A 16,332-nucleotide genomic window follows, 5' to 3' on the forward strand; every position below is an offset into this window, starting at 1 on the left:
TTTTTTTTTTTTTTTTTTTTTTTTAAATATATAACTGCCATCACTTGAAATCTATTTGGTCTTCTTTTCTCTTCAAGGGAAACAAACGTCATTCCAACTCTCTCTAAGTAATCAAGGGCTTCCAAAGGAAACAAAGAGATAGAGGATGTAAAATAAGACATCCCCACCTTGCAGCAGCAGGAGAGGCTCACTGTATGTGTCTGTGTGCTTATGCCCTCCTGAATAATGCACATCACTCCTGCAGCAGTGCTGGCACCACTCATGTTCCCAGATCCACGTGGAGGCAGAGGAACAAGGTATAGGAGCTGATGGCAGAGGAGGGGAAAAACCTCTCCCTAAAGCAGTGGCAAGAAAGAACAAAATCATTGCCCTGTATCTGGACTCAGTGTCAGATTTGCTTTTGATGTGTTGGAGATGGAGGCTGCATGCTGCTTTGAGCCAGGTTCTTGTGTGAAACTGTCCTCTCAGCAGGCAGACGTGTACCTGGCTGTGGAAAGCATCTTACATCCCTGTTTTGGGTACCTGCACTGTTATATGAGCCCCTGTGCCATTCCCACTTTATATTAGGGCTTTCATTTCCTTCAGTGAGAGATGGAAAATAATCCTGTAGCAAAAACAGTTCAGGGTCATGCCTGACTGTTATAGTGCTTTCCATCTGGAAATCTCAGGGTGCCTTACCAGGATCATCTTCACAGGTTAAACCTAGATTTAACTGGCAGAAAAACCCTAGTCATGCCTTACAGTTAGTTTTATGACTGATGATTATTTAATTTCTCCTCTATCGTTCACTTGGGATTTTATTGCAGTGCAGTAAGTATGAGCACAGCTATTTACGGATATAGCAGTAAAGGGATTTGTACCCACTCAGTATTTATTTCCAATCACTGTAATATTTTCAATTAGAGAAAATAATTAGAGGGCAAAAATAATTAGCAGACAAAAAATAGTAAAATTCGTTTTCTAGGCCTCTGTCATTATATCCAGACAAAATAAGCCATGGTTGGAGAGAAAAGTCTATCTTCAGATTTCCCCCAAAACACAGAGAAAGTAAAAAGGCATGATACCAGTGAGAGGCAGTGGGTGCAGTGTTGTAGATTTCTCCCTATGCCTGGGAAACTGCTGCTGCTGAAGATATGTCTGTGTTGGAGTCGAAGGTGTGATGGCAGCAGGAGCTCCAAGTTGCTGCTCAGGTTGCAAGGGGCTGGGATATACTCTTGTTCCTGGACTGCATAGTCATGATGTCTTCGTTGCCAGAGCTAGCTGTTTTAGAGCTGGAGTGGGTATGTTTCTGGACACTACAACACTCATGTTGCTCACAGATATACACACACGTGCGCACACACACACACACACACACACACACACATATTCATGCACACATATATAGGCAGAGCTGCAATTCACCCACCCCTGCCTGCAGCCAGTGCTCATTGGTTTTGCTAACAGCATTGCACATACAGGCTGAGGAGTCATACCCCTGCTGCCTCTTATACCCAGGCTGATCTTACTGTGCAAAACCAGTTATCTATACAATATAGAGTATATTATTTAAAACTGCCCTTGCATTAAAAATCATCAGAGAACTCATTCAGACACAAGTCTGCACGGAAATCAGTAGTGGGTTTGGTAGTCTGTTGTATTGCATCATTTGTAACAGAGCAGAATTAATGCAAGATGCTACTTTTTTGTTTTGTTGGTTTTCTTTTTAATACATGGAGAGGTGCATTTCTCTTTCACTTCCTCTCCAGTCTGTGGGCCTCCTGGTACTACACAACAGTGAAGAAGTATCTGTTGTTCAGATATTATTCACCTTTCCCTTTTGTTCTAGACAATTTTGTTGATACAATGTGAGAAAACAACTCGAGAGACAGGGTTATAATGTTTGTTTTTAAGAGCCATAGTTAAGTGTTACATTTGTACTTCTGACTTGTTGTCTTCTATTGCATAATAAAAAGTTAAGAAGCCAAGTACTTTGTTGTATGAGTAGAAAATACTTGTGCCCGCAATTTAACCCTTCAAACAATACATAGGAATTAAAGCATAATACATGTAGTTTTTCAAATTATTGAAGGCATTGTAGTACAACTGAAGTACACTCTAGTAATTCCTGTAGTTTTGCAGTCCCAGCAAGCTGGTTTTTAAATATATCTTACTGCTTTATACGTTAACTGACTTTTCTTTACTCAACAATTTATAGAAGCATAGCATGCTCAGCCCGTTCATAAATTAGGCAGCATAACTTTAATAGAAACCATGAAGAGGCTTGAACTAAATGTTCTCTCTCTATGTGTCAATAAATGCTTTCATGTGTTAAAATTTACTTCAAGTGAATGCACAGTATTAGCGAGCATCTTATGGCCACTGAAGGCATTTTTTCTTACTTGTCTCCTTAAATATCTTGGCTAAATTATGCAGACAAAATTATATCCCAGCCCTCTCCGTAAACTCTGAAAGAATAATTAAGGAGTCAAATTAAATACTCCTTTTGAAAACAGGAAGAGTCTTGTCTGTTTTTATTGTAAAATATCTTCTCATTTACAAATCTTCTGGGAAAAAATAGAAAACATATTTTGAGCTTCTATGCTGTTGGTACATCAGGTACAACTTTAACACAACTCATCAGAGTAATTTGCTATTTACCATTTAAACCATGACAAAAGTATCTTAAAACTTCTTTTGTACTCTTACCATTTTTTAAGGAGCACATTTATACACAAATTGCTTGGTATCTCTGTATCAAGGCTTTGATCTATAGCACTATCAATTGTTGGCTCAGGTACAAGAGACTGTAAAATATACAAAGCTGTCTGCTTTAGACTCCAGTTGAAGTTATAAAGGAGTCTGTTTATACACAGCCACTCATTAGCTAAGTCAGTCAATATTTACATGTTTCAAATATAATGCCTTCTTTATGTTAGATAAATTATTTAATTCAACCTCTACAAAACTTCCTTTCAAGAGACTAACATTTGCAAATAAATAACATTTTAGTTCCTCAAATATAATCACAGGTTGAATACGATTCTTTCTCTCTTTTTTATCTCAACTACTTGGTCAGCTTTGACAAAACATCAGGGAGTGTTTTAGAAATGATACAGAAAGCCATTTATGATGTGTTGCCATACAGTGCATTTTTTTTTAAAATGTCATCAAGCTGGGCAACCAGCTTCTGTGCTGTGTTACATATATTTTCCAAGTTTGCTGTTAATGCTATATGCTGTATTCTTAGTGTACTATCATCCAAGAATTAAAGTTCAATCCTATAAGACTTGGCAGCTGATAGCATTACCAGCATGTGTTATGCTGATAGAAATGCATGTTGATCGTTGTATGCATATTGTCATTGCATGACATATGTCTGTTGGTGGCTTCTTTCTTGATTAATGCTTTCCAACAAATTAGAGCTAGAAGCAACAGTGCCTTTCTCCATTTGTGCCTCACTTTCTATAAGAACTTCTTGTTGATCTCTGCAGAGCTCTGTCTTCTTATTATTTTAGTACTTGAGATGACATATAAATGTCGTGATTGCAGATGATTATGACAATAAACAAGACAGTAGCAGCATCTCTCAGAAAGAACAGGGAATGAGGGGGAAAGGATTTCTGTTCTTAAGTGCACAAGAAAATAACAGACTTGTGTTCATCGTGTTTCCCGATACAGAGGGTGTTAAATCCTGTGCTCTAGTTAGGTTTTCAACATTCTAAAAAATTAGTGTGGGCTTGGGAGTTTGGGTGATTTTGCATTAAAATAAATTCAGACTGCTTTCAGTATGTGACTCAGAATCTTTTTTTTTCCTTTTGTATATGCACATAAAGAAAAATATTTTCCTGATATTAAGTATTTCCAGAAATTTTTTATATAGTCCTATCATCCTTGTCATCCTTGTAACACTTCTGTGGTGAATTATGTTAGTGACATTTTTGTGTAAGTTTTTCAAGACATTTCAGAGATGTAAGAATGCAAGTGACATTATTTGCAGATGTCACCTCTGACAGTTTTAGAATTTTTAAGTGTTTCTTCAGTGGCTCTAGTAATGACTGTTATCTTCAGCATTATTATACCCAATAGTTGATTGTATATAGCCATTATTTCCTTAGTGAAAGTCCTTAGTACTATGACAATAAACCTGTATATGTCCTAAATGGATACATGAAGAGTGTTTCATATGGGAAATGCAGACACAGGTTAGGTTTCCCAATGCAAACAGACATACTCTACAGAGTAGAGTAGAACATAAAGCAGTATTTTCCATTTCTTGCTCCTTAAAAGAGGGAGAAAAAAATATTGTTAGTCTTGCCTCCTCCTGAATCTTCTGTTTGTGAATATTCCTAGAAATTCCACTGTTGCTAGTGATTTATTGGCACTCGTAAGATTTATGATCCTCTTAACTTTTCATTTTCTTTTCCGATTTATCCACTTACTGAAACAGAAGCCCAGGAGAGAAGCATAAAATAAAACATATGCAGGTGAATTGTTAGAAGGAGGAATGTAACAAAAAGAGCATGGTCCGGCTGACTTGGCATGCTCCTAAGTTATCTGAGGACCTGAGGCAAACCTCCCTCACAAAGGTTTGCTGGTTCCTAGCAAGCTGAAAGGATCACTTGTGTGACCTGCAAACGTAGTGAGTCCTACCCTGGTCCCTCAGGAGGTCATGTCTCTGCTCTGGGTCCCCCCTCCACCAGCCTGCTCTCACCCCTCACAGATCCCAGACACAGCAGGCAATTCATGGCTATGGTTAAAGGCTCTTTGCTCCCTACTCAGCTTGTAAGGGTGAAATCAGGCTGAGTGAAGGAAGTTTGTGAGACAAAATGGAATAGGATGAGCAAAAAAATCCTGTGTATAGTGAGGGGTAAGAAAGGAAGGAGAGGGGAAGGAGGGCATAGGGGAAAGGAGGATTATTTCAAGGCTGTCTGTAAATCTGCAGTGATTTGGTGTTTGAGACTTATCTCCTATCAAAATTGTTGCTTAGAAAAAGAAGGTTACAAATTTTGTGTTGGTGTGAGTGGTTACTATTCTCACTAGAGCACACAGCATTCCCCAGCTCAGATCACAACACCATGAGCATCTCATCGCCCACCTGCATCATGCGTGGGCAGAGGTCCTTTTCAACCACTTGAAATGCCCCCCCTTCTTTTTGTTTTCTTTGTGGATACCTAGTGCCAATATTTGATTTCTGTCCAGTCTCAGTGTCGAGTGAGCTTCACAGAGGCTGAGTGCGGGAAGCCTGAGCCAGCACAGGGTACTAAACTGGGACATACCTCTCCTCCACTTGAGAGGTCGGAGTGGTGGAGCTGACTCATACCTTGTAGCCATCAGATTCCTGGGGGCTGCAGATACTGTGGAGCCTATGTACTTGATTTTGAAGTGGGAGAGAGCTGCAAGATCCTCTCTTCACACAGCATTTCCTTCTTGAAGTGGTATTACTGTTAGCTCTAAAGAAAGAATGTTCTCATACTAAAGATTACACTAAGTCCTACTATGTATTATTTATAGAGTAGCTCCCAGAGAATATTTCCTAATTTGAAGATTGTGGATTGTGGATTTTTGATGTCCAAAAGGTTTTCTACGCATTTGGCCATTCATTTTCTACTCATATTTGTCTACTGTGAAATGATTTCCCACTATTAGCATAAAAGTGATCTTTTGTGCTATTGCTCCTTATGCCTAAAAATGTGAAAGTAAAAGTTAAAGGTGTCCTGCGAAGGAAAACAAAATCATCCATTAAGATCTTTACCTTTATGATCCTACGGGATTCAGACCTGTGCTGTATGATGAAATGTAATAATGTTCTTTACATTTCATTATGTGAAAAAATATTTTATTTCATGCATTACAACTGATTGGTAGCTGAGAGGTTTGGGTTATTTCTCACAACCGCTATGTACTGCATACTGTCTGTGAAAGCATAGGAGCATAATTTTAAGTTTTGTGGACACTATATCAGAGAATCTCCCCATGCTACCTATTAATCTCATAAAACATCATTGTAATCCCTTCACAAATATGTAAATGCAGTACTACTATGGGTCTGGCAAATAATAAACAATACATATCTTATCCTGGGTTTTCCTCCATGTGATTCTCAGTAATAATTTAGTCCTTGTCTTCTATTCTAAAGGATTTAAACGAAATTACTTTAATTCTGGTTTTGTTTGCTCTTTATCTACTAAGCAGCTGCAGTGGATACGAAGACAAACAGTAAATTAACAGTGGTACCTTTTATAGGGCTGATTAGTCTTAAAATATGCTCAGTGGAAACAAAAAAGCATAAAATGAGGCTTGAGAGAGAGGTTTGTACTCTTTTCACTGAAACTGCTGCATATCTTCCAGTAAGCCACAGATACTGACTTTTCAGTGAAATATGTTCTTGGAGAGAGGTTGTTTTTGCGAGCACAGACTGTGTAATATTTCAGAAGGGAACGGTATGTACTTCTAAAATAATTTTACGTTATTGATTTTTCTGGTTCAGACGAGAACTTTGTGAGGAGTTAAATAAAAATATTTACTGATATTTGATATTATCCATTTTTTTGTGTTTATATATATAATCAGCTGTTAAAACCAACTCTAGAATTGATACGGGCAATAGCTATAATGGGTGCAGCTCGCATTCATGCAATTTATAAGTAGTTTGCAGAAATACATTTTTAATATGTACAAAGTGCATAGGAGAGAAGTGGCTCGAGACAATGGGTGAGTATTATGGTTTATGGCTTGGTTTAACAGCACCTGACAACACCCTGCAAATTTTAGGACTGGATGTGGGAAACAGATTATCAATCAGTCAACAAGGCAAAATATACTTTCCTTAACTCATGTCAATTAAAGCCACTGCCAGATTAAAGGGTAAAATAACACCATGAATCAGATTCCTTGTATTACACCTATGTCCCCTGAAAGGTTACCCTGTCGACATCACACGGTCTGCTCCCTTTACTCCTTACCAAAGTGGAGGGGAGAGCAAGCTTGCTGATTTAGCCAGCTTGCTAAATCACCCACATCCCCTTTCTGAAGCACATAGGCATTCCTTAGATGTCTCCTATCAAAATCCTGACCCAGCCTGACCCTGCTTATCAAGCGTTTGTTGTTCTTTCAAAGATTTGAAAGGATTACAGCAGATTAGTTAACACAGTCTTTTCCTTATATTGTTCTGTGTGACAGGTCTATAATAAAAATAAAGCAGAAATTTCTAGGGAAGTTTTAAGAGTAGGCATACTGCAAATATGCCGAATCTCACATTGTGGTTCAGTTGAATTTAATTTTGCTTTTTTTTAATCTGTGTTTATCAACAGCTACCTAATTCCCCCTCTCCCCATTTTTTCCTGAATCTGGTTTAGTTGTAATAAAATTCACTTCATACCTAGTAAAAGTCCAGTGTATGAGAAGACATTTTCCCATCTGATATAAAAATATATGTTTGTGTTTGATATAAAATATGCATAAATATAGTTTTCATGTAGTTCTCATGCCTATTTTGATTTTTAATTTTTGATATAAATGTTCAGTTACTAGTACATTAAATAGTAACCACAAGGTATTTGAACATTAAAAAAATGAGTTCCCAAGAAGAACTTCAGTTTTGAATTGGGACTGAAATCACGAGAGAGGGATCCACACTAAATTTCTTGGGGAGAAGGAGCATGGGGAAAAGAGACAAAATAAAATGGAGGCAGAAAGGAAAAAAGTAGCTGCTACAAAGCTAGAATAAAGGCATCAACAGGAGGAAATTCTAAGGGAAAGCCAAGCTCCCAAGCAAATCACAAGCCTCAACTACTGAGTTTGCAGTAATGCGGAGTTTAAAAGAAGAAAGCCAGCTTGGGCAGTAACTTCAAAGCCTGTCTCTCCAATGAGAGCTGAAGAGCTGAGGCCCTGGAGCTGCGAGTAGACAACAGAACAAAATGACACCAGTTCCCTTTTGAAAAACTAATAAATAGTTTTTTTAATTTCTATCTTACATTTGTTTTTCACTCAGTGACATTTCTCCTTATTTCTCATGAATGTTTATCATCCTGAAAAGTTTCATGTATTTTTTTTTTGGTATCAGTAACTTTCTTGAGGTCAGGTTGGAAAACAAAAAACACTCCAGCACAAAATTCGGTGCCAATATTGAGCCTTGTTTGCACGTGTGTCCAAGAGTGGCTTTGAAGTGAGCAGACTTTGACGACCACCAGACCTCCTGCCTGCAGAGCACCAGTGGTTCTCTGCTCAGTGCATGGCCCATGCTGGTCAATCCATCCTGCCACCCAGATGGGCACATCCTGGGCTCAACCATGCCCATTCCTATGGGCTTGATGTCTCCCTGGCCTGCAGATCTGGCCTTATGGGAGACCATGGCCCAGTGACTCAGAGTTTAGTCCTGCATCTCAATGTTGCACAAATGGTTGTAACAAACTCTTGTCCTTTTGTACACCAAACTCCTTCTTCATATTTTTTTTCTTTTATAATAAAATCTCCTTTGAAGTTTGACTAGAGAGATGAAAATAAAGAGAACTCCACCTGCTCTGGAGAACTGTCAAGTGTTTTTCATCCTCACTGTCTTCAGTGCCAGTGGTCACTGCAATGTTTTTGCAAGGCCCAGAGCCATGTAGGACTAGGGGCTCATGGGTGTCTTCTGCTTGTATTAGGAGATTTTGTAGATTTGAGAAATTCTGGAAGGGGAGTCACTTCTATGTAGAAGTTGAATTGTGGATTTGGGAATTGAAATGTTGTCAGTAAGGTCTGAAACCACCTTTGGGGCTTGAGCAGCTGCGTCGCAGCCAGTGGTTAACCATCTACCTGAACTGGTGGGACAAGTTACACATCATTTGTCCTATTCTTTGAGTTACAGAGAAGTGAAAAGACCCTGACCTGGAAACTGCACAGCCATAGTAGCTGTGTCACTGTGGTCAGACCTAATAAGCTCTGCTGAGTTACGGAAACACAGATTTGGCAGTTCTGTTATTTCCCTTGACCTCAGTCTGGAGCAAGTCCCTTTTCTTTCTCTCTCTCACTTGTGACTGTTAGGTACAGAGAACAAACCCTTCTTTTCTTTTTGTTGCCAAGTTATTAATTGATGTTCAGGAGAGGATGGGAGGAAAGAAGCTTTGTCTGGCTCTGAAAAGCACCAGATGTGCTTTTTTGAATTGAGGAGAGGAATTAATTAAAATGAGGTAATAATATTAATCTGTCGACTGCAGTTAAGATTGGCTGTAACAGGAGGGGGAGCTCTCAGCGCATCAGGCAGGGGAAAGGGGGTTGGTGGGGAGCTCAGCCGTCCCAAACCAGGGGAGTGGTGGGGACCCTCCTTCGATGCAGCAGGAATGGGGGAGGGATGTCTTGTCACCCCCTTCACCGAAATACCTGCGTGGCTGGGCTGCTGCCACATGCAATCCGAAGACAGAAGCAGGAATGAATATTCAGTGATGAATGCGAGTGGAAATGCTGACAGGAAGAATGAAGTACAAATTAAGAAGCATTGGGATTCTTCTTAAAGTGTGTCTGTTTTGATTGCTTTTTCTGTAGATTTTTGCTATGTATTATATTGTTTAACAGAGCAAAAGAAAAACAGAATACATGTTTACTGTGTACTAAGCTGTAAGTACCTTTTTCAGACATCAGTAATCATCCTTTCCAGCTGAGAAGGCAATACACTTGCAATAGAGCTCTCCAAAAAACAGCAATTGTCCTATATTAGTGTTTCTGAAGCTATCCCTTATGGGAAAGCTCTCCTGAATTTAGTAAGGGTAAAATGAACTGGGCTATATAGTAATTTCATAGAATTAAAAGGGAATTAGGAATTTTGCAGGAATTATACCTCAGCCATAGAAGAGGCTGGCAGTAGTTGATGCGAGGCTGTGTGCAGACCTGCCTCTGCTGTGTGAGTAAATAATCTGTGTGCATGTATGCAAGCATGATAAATCCTGTTTTACTACCCAGTCTCAGAGGTGCTTGCATACACATTCCTGGAGATGCTGGGCATATGTCCAGAACACCTCAGAGCAGAGGACCACAGAAAGGCAGGATTGATGCTGTGTCCAGCAAGCACTTGTGAAACACAGGGCCAGCTGGAGTCCAAGGCAAACTCTAAGAGAGTTGCTGTACTTCAATGTTCCTTGGCAAATTGTATGAAGGCTACCAATTTCTCTAGCTTTCAAAAGTAATTTCTGAGAAAACTAGAAATGACAAGGGATTTGGGGATGTAATACCCATGGGAAGTCATTGCAGCACAGATGCCCAAGCAATTTTGTTATTTTGAAATCCCCAGTCTCGAGGTTTAAAAGCACACAAACTTCATGATATGACATTTTTTTTTCCTAAAGGACAACCTATTTTTCTGTTACACAGAAATAGCTATCTTATTAAAAAGTTTTATATTCATGGCAAATTTTTTTTCATCCTCACCTCAATTATTTTGACATTATTCAAAGAGCTACTCCTAGGATTATGTGTTTGTATAGATTCCCCTGCAAAGAAATCTGCACCTCCTACCATTTCTTTTTAGATTCCTAATCTGACACATGGAGGAGCTGAGCACCTGAGAGGCAAAAACTTCTTTCAGGTGTTTCTGTGTACCACCAGCAATCCCCAGTGCAGAAGGCACATGGGGTATGGGAAGGTCCCAGTCTGCTGGGCTCAATAAACAGTCCAAAAAAACCACTCACTAAATAAAGAAGAAAATGGAAAATGTAATTCTCATTTTACAGACCTAAAGGGGGGAAATATATGTCAACATGTATTACAACCTGAATTAAGCCACTCCGTGCACTGTGCCTGTGCCAGCAGTTGTAAACCTCTCCTCACTCCAGTTATGTGAGATATTGGGCAGCTGAAAGCCACAGCATGTGAACCTCAGTGGCAACCACAGTGCACGTTCTGGCCTTGCCTGCTTTACGGGAAAGCTGGGTTACCTGTAATACTCATTTTTGCTCACCTTCTTTAAGGTTCTTGAGTTTTGTTGATAAAATAGTACTGTTTTGCCTGCAAATTCATAGAACTTTGGTGACATCCAGTGACAGATTCTTCTGAAAGGTGTTTTTTCTCCCTAGAATGATGGTAGAGAAATGTTGGTACCCTCCTGGTCTCCCTTAATGGGATCAGCAGATGAATTTGAGCACAGGCTGAAAATTAGACTCTGAAACCACACACTATTTTTTTAAGGCAGTTGGGATTTATATTAGGTTTGTTTTCAATATTTAATATGTAAATTGCTGTTGGAAAAGGTGTTAATTAATCACACTTTAAAGCCAGTATCTTATCTGGTGATCCATTTAAGTAAGTGAAGGCTTTTTGAAGAACTTTCTCAGGGTTGCTACCCCAGTTTTTCCTGAGATGTCTCTTACAGAAATTATCTGAATGTCAAAGTCAGATCTATGAATAGTGCCTGTTGTTTTAAATTTTTTTTGAGACTGATGATTTAATATTGGAGTAAAACCTCATTTGGTGGAGAAAAAAAAAAAAAAGAAAACCAGTGATTACATACTGTGATGATGGTACAAAATGTAATAAACTGTGGTAGCTTCCTTCAAAGCTTGCCATTCCCAGATTAAGTTTTAGAAACAAAATAACTGCATTCAACTCCTACAGTGTAGTGTTTTAAGCTAAATAGATTCTGAGGTTAAATGACATTGCAAGCTGAAGAAATGAATATTTAAAAACTATATTCAAGCTAAATTGCCAAATGGTTACCCTTGTATAGTAACATCTAAATCATGGCAATTGTTCTTCTAATAAATATAATTTCTAGCATTTTCTTTGATTATTCAGTTAACCGCCAGTGCTGTTTTACCTCTTTATAGTAATGTGGGCTTTCTTTTTTAAAAAAAAAATAAAGAAAAAAAAAAAGAACTTGGTTATTTCTTTGGTCAGGGCCTATTTGCTCCTTTTTTATGTGAGATTTTCAATACTCGGCAATGATGCCGAGCAAAAAAGGTCCATCCACTTCACTTGTGATGCCTCGTGCATTACCTAAAGCACAACAGAACAATGGCAGACAACAGAGCCTTTCTCCCCACTAACAATGCAGTCACCATGACAACCAGCAGAAGAACGTTTGGCCAGGAAAAGCTGGGAGCTTGGCGGACCAGCCTAATCAAAAAATGGAATAACATGACAACAATTACACTGATGAGTGAGAGGGAAGCTACAGATGCATTCAGACACCTATGGCACTGCTGGCTGGATGCATTCAGCATTATTTTTTTGTTTTGTTTTGTTTAGTGTCTTCTGTTTTTTTAAGAGCTGGTAAATAGACAAGATGGAATTGTGTAACAGAATGTCAGAGCTCTAGTTAAACTGAAAATTCCTTTTCTTTTGCTGTGCTACTTCAAGCACACTGAAGAGGCTTTAGGAGAGATGAGGTTTTGAAGTGAAATATGTAATAGATACAATATGAGTGTCACAAGGCAACTTTATTTAGCTTTAAAAATGTAAACTTGGATTTCAAATGCGTGGATGCAAATAAATATGACCAGTTTGTGTAATGAATAATCAGCCTCACCTTTCACTTCAGTTTCAGAAAACTGGACACACGTCAAGCATTGATTGGAAGTCATGGTTTTTTGTTTTTAAACTACTGCATATTAGTATTCACTCTAAAATTTATTGTGGTATTTTGTGCAGAGCTCTCTTCTAGCTCCAGGGAAACTTGAACCGCAACTGTACGTGTGCCACAAATAAGCAGCAGACATAATGATGTACTTCTCTGAAACACGTCAAATTTAGCGTCATGTTAATAGCCTCCTATTATAAGCTCCCCATTGGATGGTAGAAGTTCTGGTATTTTCTTTATAGGAAAGGGGTGAAGGAAATTTGTGCTGTGTTACTAACAAATGAGTCTGGGATTTCTATTGCTGAAGGAAATTTATACATTTTAGGGAAGAGAACGGAGAAGAGAAGCTGCAGCTTTAAAATGCTGAGGTATTTAGGGATAGCCTGGAGGTGTTGTGACAGTTTGTGAGCAGTGAGCACAAGACTCTGGACATTTCTTTGTGTCTTATTTGATAATGGCATTTTGGAGTCATCCTGCCAGTCCGATCCATATTACCCACTGCCTTAGCCAAAACTGCCTCTGTTCTCCATCCTGCCCCTTTCAGGGCCTTCCTGGCAAATCCTGCAGCCAGCTGTAGATAAGATATCATGTGGAATTATTAATCATTTTATTGCATAGTTAAAATCACTGTCTAAAAAATGCTTGGGAAAACCCCTGCCTATGTCTGAAGCCCTTTGAACTTGACTGATTGCATAAAGGAGCCTTGGCCATTGCAAAGAGAAAGGCCAGGCATTCTCCTGCCGGCTGCAAATCTTTGCTTGGCACAGCCATCAGCATTCACTGCTAATCTTCCACCACACAAGACAGAGAGACTGCTGCATGCCAGGCATGGCCCATGCACAGCTCAAGAAACTGAGGGTGGAATAAAAGCCAGGCAGTCGTCATCACACACTGGCATCATCTCCTTACATTAGCAGTATAAGAGATTTTAGGCTGCTAAGTTCTACTTCTCTGCCACTTTCCCACTAAATTTTCTTCTCTCCTACTTGCCCACCAGATTCCTAAAGCCAACTTCACATCCGAATTCAACAGTCAGCTAGAGATAGCTCCATAAAGATCCTTAACCACTATGCTTCTTATTTTGTACATGAACAAAACTCTTTCCCTCTTGCCCTCTGAGATGACTGCATTCAGACACTGATGCTGATCATTTCCAGACTACCATCCCCACTGAAAATGCCTTAAGCCTAGCTGAGCTCAGGCTTTTTGGAAGTAAAGTTCCCAGACCATCAATGAGCTTATCTCTCAACATCTCTCTTCTTGGAGCTGTAGATACCGTTCTACAAAGAGGGATACAGCCAAGTTAGGTTAGATTGTTTGCTGGGCACCATTTAGATTAAATTGAATGAGGTGCTGGAGACATTAGAATAACTCTGGGTGATAATGGTAAAATTTAGCAGAAACCTTAGGAATAAGATAGAAAGGGGAGAAAATTGAGAGATTAAGAGATTGTGTTGAAGACAAATTTAGGTCAGCTATACCTAAACTGGAAACTGAGCATAGAGGACACATTAATCCAGAGGACGCTAAAACAAGGCTAGGGTCATCATCAGGATTGTATAGCAAGCTAGCACACTTAGCCTGGCATTCTGTTGACCTTGGATCTGTCCCCTCCTCTTACACTTGTACTGTTGTTGCTGCACTTGGCCTTCTCCTGCTTGCCTATTGAATGCTAAACAGGAGAGGACCTGGGTTTTTTCTTCTTTTCTACTTTCATTTTTTATTCTTCCCACGGAAGGCCATATCTCCTTGCTTTTTTTCTGCCTGTACAACACATTAAATATCTTCAGGCATCCATGAAGGGAGGCACAGAAAGAAAATACGTCCTAGGGAAGTGGACCTTCTTTCTACTGGAAGTGGGACAGCAAATCCTCCAACTCCCTGTGCATGGCCTCTGAGGTAATTTGAACAGACTGGCATACCCATAGGGTGGGCTATTTACTTTAAAATCTACCTCTGTAAGAGAACTGTAAAGGTAGAGACAAGTGCCTGCTCAGGAGATGGGCAACTCTGAGAAGACCCCAAAGTGTGTTGGGTGATAATAATATCTCAAGAGAACCCTACAACATGTGTTGGTACATCAAATCAAAAGAATAAGTGTATAACAAGTGCAAGAATTGAAGTCATGCAGAACGAGCAAATCACAAGTCAAAAAGACTTATGGTCCCCTTGCAAATTCCTGAGAAAGCAGAGGACAGATCAGGAGCTGATAGAGGAAGCTGCAGCCATGCTGATGCTGAGTGTGAGGGGCTAACATGAGAGGAGAGGAGGAGGAGGAGAGGGGAGGGTCGTGGGTGGAAGAAAACAATACAGCAAGGGGTACTCAGAGCCTGATAAAGACAGGAACATGGAGTGAGGAAGGAATATCCTCAGAAAGGTCTAAAGAGGACTTTTATTCCAGATGCCTCTCTTTTGGACCTGAGTTGCCCATTTACTTCAAGTAAACAAACACTTCTATTGCTTGCACATGTTTACAACCCAAGAGAATGCTCCATAGCACACAAACAACAACAACAACAGCAAACACACAAACACCCCCAACAAAACAAAACCAAAAACATCCACAAAAACCCAAAACAAAAAAACCCAAACAGATAAAAAAAGGTTATGTCATTTACACACTTTGAAATGTGGTATTGGCTTCTCTTAAAGTGCACTGGAAAGCTTTACATGCTACTGAGGTTAGGCTACTACTGCTCAGAGCACTTTTCTGTTTTAGATACAGATGTTATACTTGCTCTTCTTCAGTCCCACAGTCCTTCTCTGACTTGTTAGATTTTTAGTTTTACTGGTTTTTACAGGGCTCACAATTTCATATGTCAGTCCTTTCAACAGTCTGGGATGAAGATTATCTACTGTACCTTCCCTGAACACATTAGACTCATCTCAGCTGAGATGGAAAATGATATTCTAACAATTTCTAGACACTTTTCTCATTACCCAATCTGCTTTTGTTCTCAGCTTCTACTTTGTTATCCTAAGTGAAACCTAATGTAAAATAATAATTTAATTTGGGGACCATATAGATGTTATTTTTAACCTCATCTTCTTTTCTTTGTTCTTTCTTCTCTTTTTATTGTTGAGAACAGAGAACATTTTGATAGATAGTTTCCACTTCCTTTGTAAAAACGTTTTGGATAAAACCCTGACTTTGGTCTTCCCATGACTTCAACGTCATGAAAATATTTGCTTTCTCTTTAATGTATTGTAAATAAGGGATTTTCAAAACATGCTGCTTGATCATGCCTGATTTTACTGAGCATTTTTAACAAGGTGCCTCTTTTTTAGCATGGTATAATCTTTAAATTGCTGTAGGCACTTGTAGGGTTCAAATATCTCATTTCTTTTTAATTTCTCTTTCCCTGGTATTTAAAAATTGTGATAACTGATAACTTGCATGAACTCAAGAAAAAACATTGAGTTTTGAGTTAGAAAGGGAAGGTTGATTATCATGTTAAGGAAACAAATGGTAATGTTTACACAGTATATTTATTCTTTCACTTGAAGTTGTCCTTCCTGCTTTTTATGTTTATTCTTTCCATATAGCAGCCATATTCTGATCTGAGTTGCTTTTTTAGGCTTATGATATTTTAATTTCTCATCCATAATTAATATTATTCTAATAAACTTTAGGAATGACTCAATGTACTACCCTATTTTTATGCACTAATACACTATTAGGAAGGGAACAGTCTGCACCCAGGGCTACTTGGATTGCAGCAAAGCTTTTTCTTCTACCCACTGCTGCTCTCAGTGAACTGACCCCTGATGACAACACGATGACCGAGGCAGGATTTTCCTTTCTT

General features: G+C 39.1%; 1 long non-coding RNA gene across 1 annotated transcript; it reads right to left on the reverse strand.

Annotated features, from left to right (window-relative positions):
• Window positions 1-7,777: 7,777 nt before the first annotated feature.
• LOC114055967 lies at window positions 7,778-11,935 on the reverse strand. Its single transcript, XR_003570880.1, has 3 exons — window positions 11,765-11,935; window positions 10,910-11,020; window positions 7,778-7,875 (listed from the first exon to the last, which is right to left on the reverse strand). It is a non-coding gene; the product is annotated as an uncharacterized LOC114055967 (long non-coding RNA).
• Window positions 11,936-16,332: the final 4,397 nt, after the last annotated feature.

Source organism: Empidonax traillii, unplaced genomic scaffold (assembly GCF_003031625.1).
Source record: "Empidonax traillii isolate 1590-97213 ecotype Southwest subspecies unplaced genomic scaffold, ASM303162v1 scaffold74:size2480735, whole genome shotgun sequence".
NCBI lineage: Eukaryota > Metazoa > Chordata > Aves > Passeriformes > Tyrannidae > Empidonax > Empidonax traillii.